This window comes from Eretmochelys imbricata, chromosome 12, assembly GCF_965152235.1.
Source record: "Eretmochelys imbricata isolate rEreImb1 chromosome 12, rEreImb1.hap1, whole genome shotgun sequence".
Lineage (NCBI taxonomy): Eukaryota > Metazoa > Chordata > Testudines > Cheloniidae > Eretmochelys > Eretmochelys imbricata.
This window is the reverse complement of record NC_135583.1, coordinates 39,492,558-39,505,694: the sequence shown is the minus strand read 5'-3', so window position 1 is coordinate 39,505,694 and position 13,137 is coordinate 39,492,558. Positions and strand designations below refer to the sequence as shown.

At 54.0% G+C, this 13,137-nt stretch overlaps 1 protein-coding gene across 13 annotated transcripts in view; it reads left to right on the top strand.

Moving 5' to 3' along the window:
• The window catches only part of CBFA2T3 (CBFA2/RUNX1 partner transcriptional co-repressor 3), a 111,231-nt gene that overhangs the window by 63,647 nt on the left and 34,447 nt on the right, over positions 1-13,137 (top strand). The window lies entirely within an intron of this gene.

The window sequence follows — 13,137 nt, the reverse complement described above, 5'->3', positions numbered from 1 at the left end:
ACTTTTAAAAAAACTGCCTTTGTTTCCACTCAAGTTTGTTTAGTTTCATGGAAATTTTCCTCTTGGCGATAAATTGTGGGAAAGCTTGTTTGTACCTAACCCGCGTATTGGTGGTTCCCCCACGTTCAGTGTCAGGATTTGGGCACGTATTAGAAATAAGGACACGGCAGAGGAATAAGCGAATGTGGGCAGGAATGCGCAGGATCCTCAACCAAAGGCAGAGCTGGAAACAACTAGTGTAGCCACCTACCAGAAAGAAACACTGCAGGTGATTCAAGAGGCAGCTGCATTCAGCCTTCAGAGGATTGACATGTGTGTCACATTATCCCCTCACACAGCCAGTGACCTCTCTATTCGGTGTGTTCACTACAGCACCATTTATCTAGAGGTCTTCTAGAGGGACCTCTGGGAAAAGGGCGAAGTTGCCAGTGGACTTGAGAAACCCTGGCGCACGCAGATGGGACTACTGCCTGGCATCTTCTCCCCGCTAACGTGTGGCTAACCAGGGCGCTGATTAAGTGGAGTTTCATTAACTGAGGTGGGGTCATATTCCAGGGCAGAGCAGGGGTGCAATATTGCTGAAATGCCGTGGAGATTATTATAATCCATTCAGCCACATCTTAGAATTTTTTCTGGACTCTCCTCGGGTTGAACGTTACTAGGTTTAATTCAGACTGCATGGGAATGCCCAAGGCCATGCCTGCTAACTCAGCGAGGGCACCTGTTTGTGGCGTGCAGGGCAGCCACTAGCTCTGGTGGGTGCAGACGGGCTGGTCTCACCCCAGCCAGCCCAGGGGGTGAGATCTTCGCAGGAACCGGAGGCTCTGGAAGGGCTCACGGGCCCACCGCAGTGAGTGGGTAAGCTCCGAATGCCTAGCTTAGAGAACTCAGCAAAATGTGCAGCCAGGCAGATGTGGGGGCAGCTCAGACAGACAGAAGCCCCAGTGGGGGCTGCTGCTGTAGCAGACATGCCGGGTTGACAGAGACTGTCGTTGTGGGTTCAGATGGTGGCACAATGGACCCAGACGCCATCCTTGCAACTCACAGCGGCTCATAACAAGGTGACTTAGTGCCCGCATACGGGCAAGGCCTTTCACCGACATCCACTGCGGGTGGCCACGCTGCAGGGTGCCCAGTCCAGGGGACGTAGCTACCGCAGCATCCAGCGTCAGAGGCCACTTCTGAACGTGTTGGGTTGGTCCTAATGTGTATAAAGAGTTCCGGGTTCTATCAGCAACCTGTTTGCAAGAGCCAGCGGTGCCGCTGGGAAAGTCCGCCCTCCAGCGGAGGGACGCAGCCCCCCTGCAGTGTTTTTATTTTGAAAAGAAAATCTGGAATTCTTTGGTGCTTGACCACGAAGGCTTCGGAAACGAACAAATGTTTGTTCCCCTCACAGTGCCGTGGGTTCTGGAGGAATTCCTAGATTCCAAGGCCAGAGGGAACCATTGTGACCATCTAGTCTTGAGAACGTGTGTGTCAAGAAAGGGGGAAGAGGGCGTGATGGCCGTCCCGCCATGCATACCATTACGCAGGCATGTGCGCTGACATCCCCTGACATGGTACATGCACTGTACACGTGCACACAGGAACACACGCACATGTGAGCCATGCAGTTACCCGCCACGCAATCCCCTCGACTTCAGTGGGGGGGCGCTAGGGCGGTGCCGGGCGCTAGCCAGGCTGAATTTGGCCGCTTGTGCTAATCAGTGTGTGTAGCTGTCCTGTCTCTGCTGCTGGCTGGCACAAGGACTCGGTCACATCTGATGCTCTCCCACACGGGGGGAGGCTTGCCCAGCGATTCACGGCAAAGGATGATGAGTGCTTGAATGGCCTCACGGGTCTGTTCCCTGGAGTAGAAGCCAAGGAGAGCGGGGAGATCTGTTTAGGGCGGCAGGCAGTTTAGATGTATGTATGCGTGCTCACATGCAGATGGACTGACACTCACAGAGTATGTACACATTTGCACACTCACACTGATGTACACTTAGGGACAGATTCCTATACCCTTTTCCCCACCGAGTATCATCTTACACCAGTGATTTCAGTGGCACTAGCTGAGGAGTGAGATACTCCAGTGTGAGCAAGAGACTCATCACCTGGCCCATGGCCGTACCCATGTGCAAGCATGCTAACATACCACCTGCATTCACAGCTGCACCCCCCTCAACCCGCACAGATGTCCCCGCCTGCCTGCATTACAAACCCAACGTCTCCTTTAAACCTCCCAAGCCTCTGCAGATGACAGCTCCCTGGACGTGCCGGGACTTCTGTTGGTTCCCATCTGCCACGGGAGGCTCTCAGCTGCTGTTTGGCTCTGTGCTGTCACTCAGGCTGGTATTTATAAATAAAGCAGGAAACGTGTGGAGCTCAGTTTTCCATGCCAGGCCTGGTTCCCAGGGACTGATGTGGGCAGGAATGCGGCCATCGGGCAGAAGGAGGAGCAGTCCTTCACATGATCCCTCTCGCCCCTCCACACTTCCAAAAGCAGAGTGGCAAGGGGTTGGGTTGCAACTACCCAATCTATTTCCTACCAGAGCCCCATGTCCCAGGGCCTGAAGCACAGAATCAGGGCCCTCCTGACCCAGAATCTTACTGACACGTACTGATTGATTTCCCCTGTTAGGGAAGGTCCGCTGTTTTGGCTGCACCCATCATTTAGGCTACTCTCTGCCTTCACTTACCCTCCCTGGCCCACAGCACCAATTCTCTCCATAGCGTGGCTGGGCTCAGAAAAGGGACTGTGTGAAAATGACCCCTGCTTACTCCCAGCCCTGCTCCCCCGTGCATTGGCTGATGCGTCGCTGCTCTGTGTCCTGACCGATGCACGTTCCCAGCGTCATCAGCCAGTGGGACAGACCCTGTGCAGCTGCGGAGGAGCGGTGGGGATCCCAGAGCCTGGGAAGGAGAAGAAAGACAGAGCTGAGAGATGGCCCTTTCTGTCTCTGTCTCCGGAGGCTCCGTGCTGAGCCTCGGGAATGCTCACTCAGGGCCAGGTTTCGAACCCCTTCCCCGCGCTGGTGCGCATGAGGAATCCCATCCTAGTCAATGGGATGACTCCAGAGGGAGCTCTGGATGACCTGTGAGGCGCCCATCTCCGCAGCATCGGGGCACAGGGCAAATATTAAATGCAACCCACCTCGTCAAAAGCAGGCAGCACAAACCCAGTCTCCTCATGGTTCCCCAGCCCACCAGAAATAACTCATTGACCATCCACAGCCGAACGGATAATCCACTCGATGCCATGTTGGGGAGATCAGTGCAGCTGGGTTGGATTGCAGCCAAAGCCCATGTTGAGAGAGTAGTGTAAGCAGCTGAGTAGGACACGGGAGCTCCCGAGTGCTAATTCTGCCTCGGATGACAATTCCCGCCCCCCAGCCACAGTGTGCTTGGGTCCAGCCCTGCTCTGTGCCTCAGTTTCCCCCCTGGAAATGGAGATAATGATGCTCTGAATTTACCCGGGGAACAGGGTGCCAAGAGCCCCCAGGCTTAGCCCATCATTCACTGAACTCCAGCAGTTCAGCACCAGGAAGCAAAGTGCTGTGGACATCTTGCCCTACTTGCATCACAAACATACACACTCATCTGAGCAGGTACAAAACAGGCCATGGGTTGGGTCGGTGGGGCCAGGAACCAGCCATTTTGGAGCCACTGGGGGACTGAGCATCATAAGATGAAAGTCCAAGTTGTGAATCCAAGTCCCTTTTCCATGGCCTGGGACTGAAGGTGGTCTGACTGATGTTCTTCAAGCTTCTCAGGCCAGATCCACCACTGGGGTCAATCAGCAGAACTCAACTGCAGTTAATGGACCCCACTGATTGACACCAGCTGAGGACCTGGCCCTTTCTCCTTTGCCTTTGGAGGAAATCTGGCAATTTTCAGGCCAAACCAACATGCCAAGCCAGGTGGAGTGGGGCTAAGCGTGGGCTTTATCGAAGCAGCTGATTGCCACCCTACCAATGAAGAGGGCACTGCCATTCCAGAACGACTCCCTTCCCGAAGCACTGGATTGCAGCTCTAGGCGAGGGCCATTACAGGAGTGTTGCCCACCTGATGTTTGCCTTTTCAGCACAGCCTGCATCTGTTCCCCCATCATCTCTGCCTGTCACCTCCAAATCCTCCTGCCACTCAGACATCCATTACCCTCCCGCTTGGGCCAGTGTCTCTGGAGTGGTGGGGCTTGGACGACCCCCTCTCCCTTGGAACCAAAGGCTGCCTTTCAACCTCACCAGATTTGCCACAGAAGCTGGAGCCTTCCTTGGCGATCATGTGAGCCCATTGTGCCCCATGGCATCCAGAGGTGAGCCAGGCACTTGGCTCCTTTCACCTGCGGTGCAGTCAGCCGTGGCAGCCTCTGTAGGCCATTGATTCAGGCGAGCAGCCCATGGGGATTGTCACCCTGAGCTGCTGTTGGCTTTAACAGGGAGGTGCGGCTCAGCTCGGGAGTGCGCGGAGGGGAAGGCTGAGTGTGACTGAGCATTGCAGGCTGAGACCCAGTTACCGTCTGCTCCAGGGAAGTTGGTGGGGCTCCTGGCACGCCAGGAGTGTGTCGTTTTGCATCCCCAAGCCCCTGGATACAACAATAACTTAGAATTTCTATGAGATCTAGCAGGGGAGACAGCAGGATTCCGGGCAGGGAGAAAGATAGAGGCCATTCTCTGAATGAAAACGTCCATGCCTCTTGGGTGAGTGAGCCCCAAACTAGCGGCAAAAACCCTCGCTCCCTTTCGTTTCCTGCTCCGAATGCCCTGTCTGCATAAACCGCTGGTTTCCATCCCTGTGGGGGCATTAGAACAGCAGTTGGACATCAGCTGATCCGCAAGGAGTAATTGATTTTGCAGCCATGTCACCATTAAAGGGGATTGACTTTTAAAAGTAGGGGTGAAACGCACTGGAAAGTTATCTTTCAGCTCCTGCCAAGCACATCAGTTCTGGTAGTTCCCAGCACCATGTGCTCTGCCGTGGCTAAAGCTGGGTCATAATTTCCACCCTAAGCCCCTTGTTTGCAGAGCTTTGTTTTTCACGAGCAGCCACAGCAATGCCTAGCCTGGCCTCCAGTTGGTTTCATTTACAACCCTGCATACAAGTGCTGCACCAGGCAGTTGCTTATTTCTGTCTAACGCTTCCCTCTTCCATGCGGTTTGCTGAGCTGGCCTTTAATCCTGGTGAAGTGATGGCACTGGGGGCGATTTCCTGAAGGCGATGGGAGGTGGCGGCAAAAAGGATCTTTCCATTGGTTTGCAATCACAGCCCAAGGGACGAGTCCCTGAAGTTGATTGATTGGTTCTTCCTTGCTGGCTGTGGGTGCTAATATTTAATTGCCCCACGGCAGCCCCTCTTCGAGTTCAGATGCCCTGCTTTGAAACTGCAGCAGCCCATGGGGATGCACCTGACACACGCAGGTCTTTGGCGACTGTCATGGCAGATACGCCAGGAGGCAGGGCTGGCGAGGTGATTTCCGGATAAGCCCCGTGCCATGAGTTAAGACCCGGTTAATATTTTTCAAACAACGTTTGGTTTTTTTATCAGTTTTTGAAAGGACCTTTTGCCAACAATGGAAATGTTTGTAAAAAATTGTCTTTTACATTTATTTCCGTTTTTTTTCCCCAGCAAAACCCCAAACTACAAATACTTCGTTTTCAGTTAGGTTTGTTCTTTTCTGCGCCTTTCCCGTGGCAAAAGGGAAAGAAGGGGGGGGAAAGAAACAAGAACAAAATCCAGACCCTTTTCAAATCCCAGCCTGTTTGATTTTGGGAACATTGGGAACATTGCTGAAATTGACGAAAAGGAGTTCCTGTTCCGAACTCATGGAACCACAGTGAGTTCCAAGCTTTCCACCGGGGGGTGAAAATTCTGCTCGCTAGGGCTGGCTGAGCACTTTCCATGTCACAGCTGGTCCCGTGGGCCAGGCCCAGAGCAGGTGGGTGATCCGGAGAGCAAATACCAGCTGTGGGAGCTACCCCAGGCCTGGGTGTCTATCGCATGGACTGGGTGCCTGCCTGTGAACCAGTCACTGGGTAAATGGGGCTGGAATGCAGGACCCTCCATGAAATCTCCATGTTGGACCTGAATTCCACTTTCCAAGCATATCCATAAGTGACACTGGCGGCTCCACTCGCCTCCCTGGAGATACTGGGACGAGGCCCCTTTCTTCAGCCAACCCGTGCCTATCCATGCCCCCCTTGTTTCCCTGCGGGACATTACAGGGCCATGGTGCACTGGGACAAGGGAGAGGATCCGGAGCTCTAGGTGTGTACACAAGTAAGTTCTTCAGGTAGGGACCGTGTTTGTGTTTGGTCTTTGTACAACACCTGGCACCACGGGGTCCTGGGCCATGACTGGGGCTCCCTGGCACTACCGTTATACACCTAATAACATAGAGCACCTAGCACCTGGGGATCCTGGGCCATGACTGGGGCTCCCATGCTGTACCATAATACACCGAGTAATGCACTGTGCCTGGTACCACGGAGTCCTGGGCCATGACTGGGGCTCCCTGGCACTACCGTTATACACCTAATAACATAGAGCACCTGGCACCTGGGGATCCTGGGCCATGACTGGGGCTCCCATGCTGTACCATAATACACCGAGTAATGCACTGTGCCTGGTACCACGGGGTCCTGGGCCATGACTGGGGCTCCTAGGCTGTACCATAATACACCTAATAGTGCACAGTGCCTGGTACCGTGGGGTCCTGAGCCCTGACTGGGGCTCCCTGCCACTACCGTAATACACCTGATAAATAATACTACACTCTTGAGGAAGGTTGGCCTTGTGGTTAAGGCACCAATCTAGGACTTGGGGACCTGGGTTCAATTCCTGGCTCTATCACAGACTCCCTGGGTGACCCTGGTGAGTCGTTTAATCTTGCTGCACCTCAGTTTCCCCTCTGTGACGTGGGGAGAGTGACCCTTCCCTGCCTCACCAGGCGCTATGAAGCTACATCCGTTAAGGCTCGTGAGGGACTCAGCTGCCAAGAATGTCACTGCAATGCCTGTAAACATGGCAGTGTCCCACCTCCCTCTCCTTGGCCTCAGCTGGAGCTGCCTCCCAAAGCCCGTGTTTCTTGGCCTGCACTCAGCTGTGGACAGCGAAGGGGAAGGACTGAGGCTCCAGCGCTGGCTCCTTTCCAAAGCTCTCTCCACAACATGTAGCCCTTTGTCTGGGGGGAGCTTTCACCAGACGTAGAAACTGACCCTGCCTGAGCATGAAGGGGGAAAGCTCTGGGGGAGGAGGTTTGAAGGAGGGGGTGGAGGGAGAGACGAGGGGCCTATAACAGACAAGGCATCCACTGTCTGGGAAGCTAATTACACCTCCTGGAATGGTATACGGCTGTTTGCATTTTCAAAGTTACTTCAGCAAACTTTTGGGTTAGTGCGAGGGGAGCAGGCTTGGTGTGAATGGCCGGCTCTGCCTTTCGTAGAATCATAGAATAGCAGGGTTGGAAGGGACCTCAGGAGGTCATCTAGTCCAACCCCCTGCTCAAAGCAGGACCAATCCCCCAATTTTTGCCCCAGATCCCTAAATGGCCCCCTCAAGGATTGAACTCACAACCCTGGGTTTAGCAGGCCAATGTTCAAACTACTGAGCTATCCCTCCTCCTCTTTCATGTGCTCTTGGGGCTGGCTGGTCTCTTGCAGTCCCACTAAAACTGATTACGAATAAGTAATTAATAGCGGTCTCACTCGAGTGCTGGAAGAGACAGGTGGAGCCGCCATGGCCGTGAACTCTAAAGGGACTTTAGAGGTCTGGGAGAGATCCTCAGCGATTTAACTGGAGAAAAATTTCCCTGAAAAATAAATTGGTGTATGTACGCGTCCATTCGCCTCAATGGCTGTGCTCTTGTCCGAGTCCCCGAACAAAAGTGCTGAGCCCAGTTCTTCCGGTGCACAAGAGTGTTTGTGTGCGTGTGCTTTCCAGTCTCTGCTGGGGCTGCTGTTACAATGCTGTTTGCATCGTTCCACGTAACTGAGTGTGTAACTCTACCGCAATTCCAGTGAGACAGGCTGGGATTCCAAAGCCCTTGGGCATGCGGGTGCCTAATTCACTTGGGTGGTGCCAGAGTAGATCAGGTTGCTGTGGAACGAACTGGTAAATTTGCACGGGCAATTACCCAACCTGCGTCTGCCCAGATTTTGAGAAGCTGGCCTCTAAATAATGAGACACTGTTTCCTGGGACTTAAGGCAAAACTCTTGGTGTCAGTTTCACGCCCTGTTTGATAGGTAGGAGGTTGAATCAGAGGTCACAGTCTGCGAGCTCCAGGCTGCTACACCAACCTTGGAAAGGGGGCAGAGCCTGCTTCTTCCCTGGGGGGGGCTGGAGCTGCTGGATGGAGCATGGCATGGGGCCCATGGCTTCCCAAGCCCTCCCCACTCCCATTGGAGAGGCTAGTGCTCGCAGCTCACTGAGCGCAAAGGCTGTCCCTGTGACGCACAGGAGAGGGCCAAGGCCCTTTTCTCCTCTCCGCACACTCACACCCAGGGCTCTTAAGTGACTTGCCCCAGATGGCGTCATTATCTGAGCTGGGACTAGAACTCAGGACCTATCAGTCCTGCGAGCAACAGCTCCATACGAAGGCTGAGGGCCGCATCATCTTGTGCTAGCGAGGCACGTCTCTTGGGTGCCTGGCAAGCGGATGATGCAGCCTCTGGCTGGGCAAGGGTCAGATGCTTCTGGCTCAGCGGCACTGGCGTACCATGTGAGTTGCCGGGGGGCTGGCGGTGCGGTGCTGTTTCTCATGGCCATCTGCGAGCGCAAGGCACGCATTGCATGCCCCAGGCCATCTGTGCCCATGGGACGATCCCGTCTGGCTTGTGAATGCGCCCGCCGGGCACCATTTTGTAGAATAAGAGGGTGTCCTCCGCGCAGCGTGATCTCACCCGCACTGTACGTGCGAGGCTGTGCTGCATGGAGGCGGCCATTTGGCACGCGGGTGTAGAATCACAGGCCCACCATGGCCTGGCAATCACAGCCTCCTGCTGCTGTAGGCCTGGCATCATCTCAGGTTGTGCCAGAGTGGTGTCCTGTCCCATCTAGAGGCCACGAACGAGTCTGCTCTACAGCCTTGGCTACCAGCTAGTTGGCTTTTAGCTTATGCAGTAGAGGCTCATGCACTAAGCTCCAGGGGTCCCAGGTTCGATCCCGCCCACCGACGACCGGGGTCTGTTGGTGTTACACCAGCATGTGGCTGCGGTGGCTGGTATTTGGCAAGGGCAGGTTGATGAAGGCAGGGGCACAGCTTGCCTCATCTTCTGCGCAGAGGATGAGAGGGGCAGCGAGGCTAATTGGTGCTGTTGGAACAGCCTCCCTGTGGGCCGCCCTTCCCTCGGGAGGCTGCTAAGCGCTTTCCTGCACCTTGGAGGAAGTGAGGAGCTTGGCACGAGCGCACCCTGATTGTGTGGCCCCTCCCCACTACAGAGATCTGCCTGCTCTGTGCACCAAAGAGCTACAGTTTGCCATGCCGGATGCCCCCTTTCCTGCAGAACCTGGGTAGCTCATCTATAAAACCCTGTTCTCCTCACGTTTAAGCCCAGCCCCGGCTTTGGCCACCGTGCAAGCCCCGATAACATCTTGCTCTGGATAAGACCAGGCTTTATTTAGCCTGGACAATGTACTTGCGCAGGGTTCAATTAATCTTACAACAGTTGCAGTGGATTAAGAATGCACATTAGATTAGTTTATCAGCGGTGCCTGCATGTGAATAAGCCCCCGAGTTCTCCTGATCCTATAAAGGCAGTGACACCTCTAGGAAACGCTTGTCAGCCTCTAGCGAGAGGGACGCTTTCCTTCTTTGGTTCTCACCAGAGCTCCAGCCGAGCCGCCAGACACAAGGCACTTTGACAGACCACTGCAGCTGCCACCACACTTGTGCCAGGCCGTCAAACCCTAGTGCATCCTCTCTAACAGCAGAGAGAGAGAGAGAGAGAGAGAAATAGACGGGGCAGCAGCTGAGCTCAGTAGCAGGTGCTCTCACTTAAGCTTGTTTAGCAGTTGTCCTGTTTACTTGCTTCGTCTCTTCCCTGCCCTCCGCTCCGCAGGCCCAGCCATGTCCCCATGCCACTCCAAAGCCTCCTCTGAACTGTGCCATGGCTGAGTTCCAGGAAAACCGCAGCCCTGTCGAGATGCTGAGAAAGACAGCTTGAGGGATGTGGCGTGCACAGCCGTGCAGTCCTGCTCTGGGCACCTGGGGTGATATGCTGCATTAGCCCCTGCCCTCCACAGGGGATTGTTGTGGGGTTCACCTTGGAGCTGTGTCTGGGGAATAGGGCCACCCCCTTCTGTCTCATGCTCCAGGATTTGCAGTGGGTCAGGGTCATCCCTCTTCCTGGCTTAGGGGGCTCCTTTTCCACAGCTTGCCCCCCACCGCCCCGGCTGGGTCACTCTGTGGTTTCCCCATTCCAGAGTATCAGCGTCTCACTGGACGATCTGACCCAGGCAATCTTCCCTTCTACTGCTGGTTGGGGAATGCGACCCACTCTGCTCCAGGGCTCAGCTCAGGGAACCCTACAACTGGCAGCCAGGGTCTCCTCCATCCCAAACCTCCCTGCTATTTCCCTGGTCTGCTTCCTACTCTGTCTTTATCAGACTCCCTGCTCTACCATCTGGCTGGTACACCCCTCCCTGAGAGCTAGGAGCCCAAAGCTTCTCCTTCTTTCCTCTTGAAGCCCTCTTCCTGGCTTTATACCAGCCCTCCTTGCTCCTGTCCAGCTGGGCTCCATCCTTCCTCCCTTGTTCTCCCTCAGGTGTTGCCTGTCAGGTTAATTGGCTCCTTCGGAGCCTCATTAACCAGACATGCCAAACGCACGAAAAAAACACAGAAACTGGGCTTATTTTTGGCTTCATTGGCTTGTGAGTTGCTTGTTGGCTAGTTTTTGGCTTGTAGCTTGTTGTTTGTTTGGCTTGTAGCTTGTTGCTTCTTTTTTTGATCAGCTCCCGGCAAGCAGGGGCAAGGGGGGAGAGAGTCAGGGGTGCACAGTGGGCCCACCATAGGCCCAGACTGCACGCCAGGGGGATCTAGTCACACGGAGTCTTGGGGTTCTTAGGGATTGGCTTGTTTTGGCCTTGTTTTGAAATGGGATTTGCTTGGTTTTTGGCTTATTGCGAAAGTCGGGGTGCTTATTTACCGCGCAAAAGTTGGCAACGGTGTCATTAGCCCTTTCCGGGCTACTGCCGGGGGGGGGGGAAGGGGGGGACTGTGAACACCCCATCACAAGGATATTCCCTGGTAACAGCTCACAGGGATCCCAGGGACAAGGAATTCTCTAATCACTCCCTGGTTACAGGTTATCTCTGACCTTCAAACACAACTAGTTTTAGGCAGCTGGGTGGGGGCGCACTGGCGGTTGGAATTTGTCAAATACACCTGAGCCCTGACCCCCACTGACCGTCTCAACATTAGATACTTAAAACAGGGACGTTTCACGTTGGGCTATCAGCTTTCAACTTTTTTTTTTAATTGTCTATTATAACTTCTGGTATAACATCAAATAAAAGAAAACAACTCGCAAAATGCAAAATCATTTTAAAACTAACCACGGAAATGCTCCGTTCGGCAAGCGCCGTGTTGAATGGCTTTGTTAAAAACCAACAGTGCTGCTCTGCATTAGAGATGTCAAATGGGGCAATGCTTCGGCTCGCTTGTTTTTTGTTTCCATGACGAAATTTTGTCAGAATCGACAAAGTTTCAATTTCCAGGCATTTTCTGAGGATGGAAACCCGTTGTGTTGGAAAACTTTCCACCAGCTCTGTCGCTGTGGCTTTGTAGGCCAAGCGAGAGGTGGGAGGGGCAGGGAATTTTATTCCCAATGATCCAGAGAAGGGTTTATTTCCAGTAAAGGCGTCGGGCTTCAGGCAGTGTGGCCAGTTCTCGCAGTGTTATTGTGACTATCGTGAGTCAAGTTGTTTTCTTAAAGCCCCCACTAGTCTCATCCTGGCATGATGTTACAATCTCAGCTCTTTTTAAAAAAAGGTAAAATTTCCCTCTCCTGGTTTTGGAGAAAAGGCAGAAAACGTGTCCTGAGGGCTAAAGGCTCAGAAACCACGAGGCAAAGAAAGGGAAGAGGCAAAGAAAGGGAACCTCAAAGAAAGAAAGAAAGGGAACCTTTATTAGGTCTTTTAAATCCCCTGATATTTTGGGGTTTGACTGGGGATTTTTGAGCGTTTGAGGTCAATGACGCGTGAACGGATGCTCTCAAGGTACCAGTGGAACTGCCCTGGTTGCTGTATATATGTGAGCTGCTGCCTGCGGCATGGAACCTAAAGCCCAATTTACTATCTGTGAATAATCACGGCCTGACAGCGCGATTCCTGGAACTCCACACATAATTCCTGGGAAATGACGAGGCATTCCAGCCGGCGACCCAGGGAGAATTCCAATTCCTTCCAAACTGGCAGGTAACCAGCAGGGAGATTGCTCCGACGGTGTGTGCCACGGCGGAGAGGGGTTCTCAGGGACGAGCGCCAAGATGACAGCGCGCTGTGTGCAGGCGTGACACGTATCTAGAGCTGTCTCTGTGTGTCGGGTGCGTGTGCTACCGAGCGTGTTGTGTGTGCATGCATGTCTGTGCAGATGCCGTATTACGCGCCTGGATGTGTGGACTGTGCATTAGTATGTATGCGGGAAGACGTGCGCATGGTGCAGGATTTCCGGGGTGGGTAGATGGCTATACGACCCAGTGTTGTGTGGCTGGAGGAATATGTTTATCCTACAGTGCTGTGCGTATGTACAATATGTTGGTGGCAGAGGGCTGGCTGGGCAAGAGAGGATGGCCTTGTGATTGAAGGCACAGTCATGGAGACTCAGGAGCTCTGGGTTCAGTTCCCAGGTCTACCCCAGACCTCCTGGGTACCAGGGGCACGACCCCTCAGGCTGAACGCGCCGCTGGAGTTAGACCCCAGCCCCAACTTGGGGAACACCACGATGCACGAAATACCTGCTGAAACCGTGGAAGCACCTAAAGTTGTTGGGTGTCAATGGCCCTGCCTCAGGGCCCACGCACTGGGGCTGTCCAGACGCCCATCTTCCGCCTGAGCCCCCAAGCGATCCACAGAGCAGGGGCAGAGAGGCCTTTGGTTGCCTAACCCGCCTGAGAATCCTGCTCCGCTAAGCGTGCGCAGAGGCTCCCTATCGGCTCAGC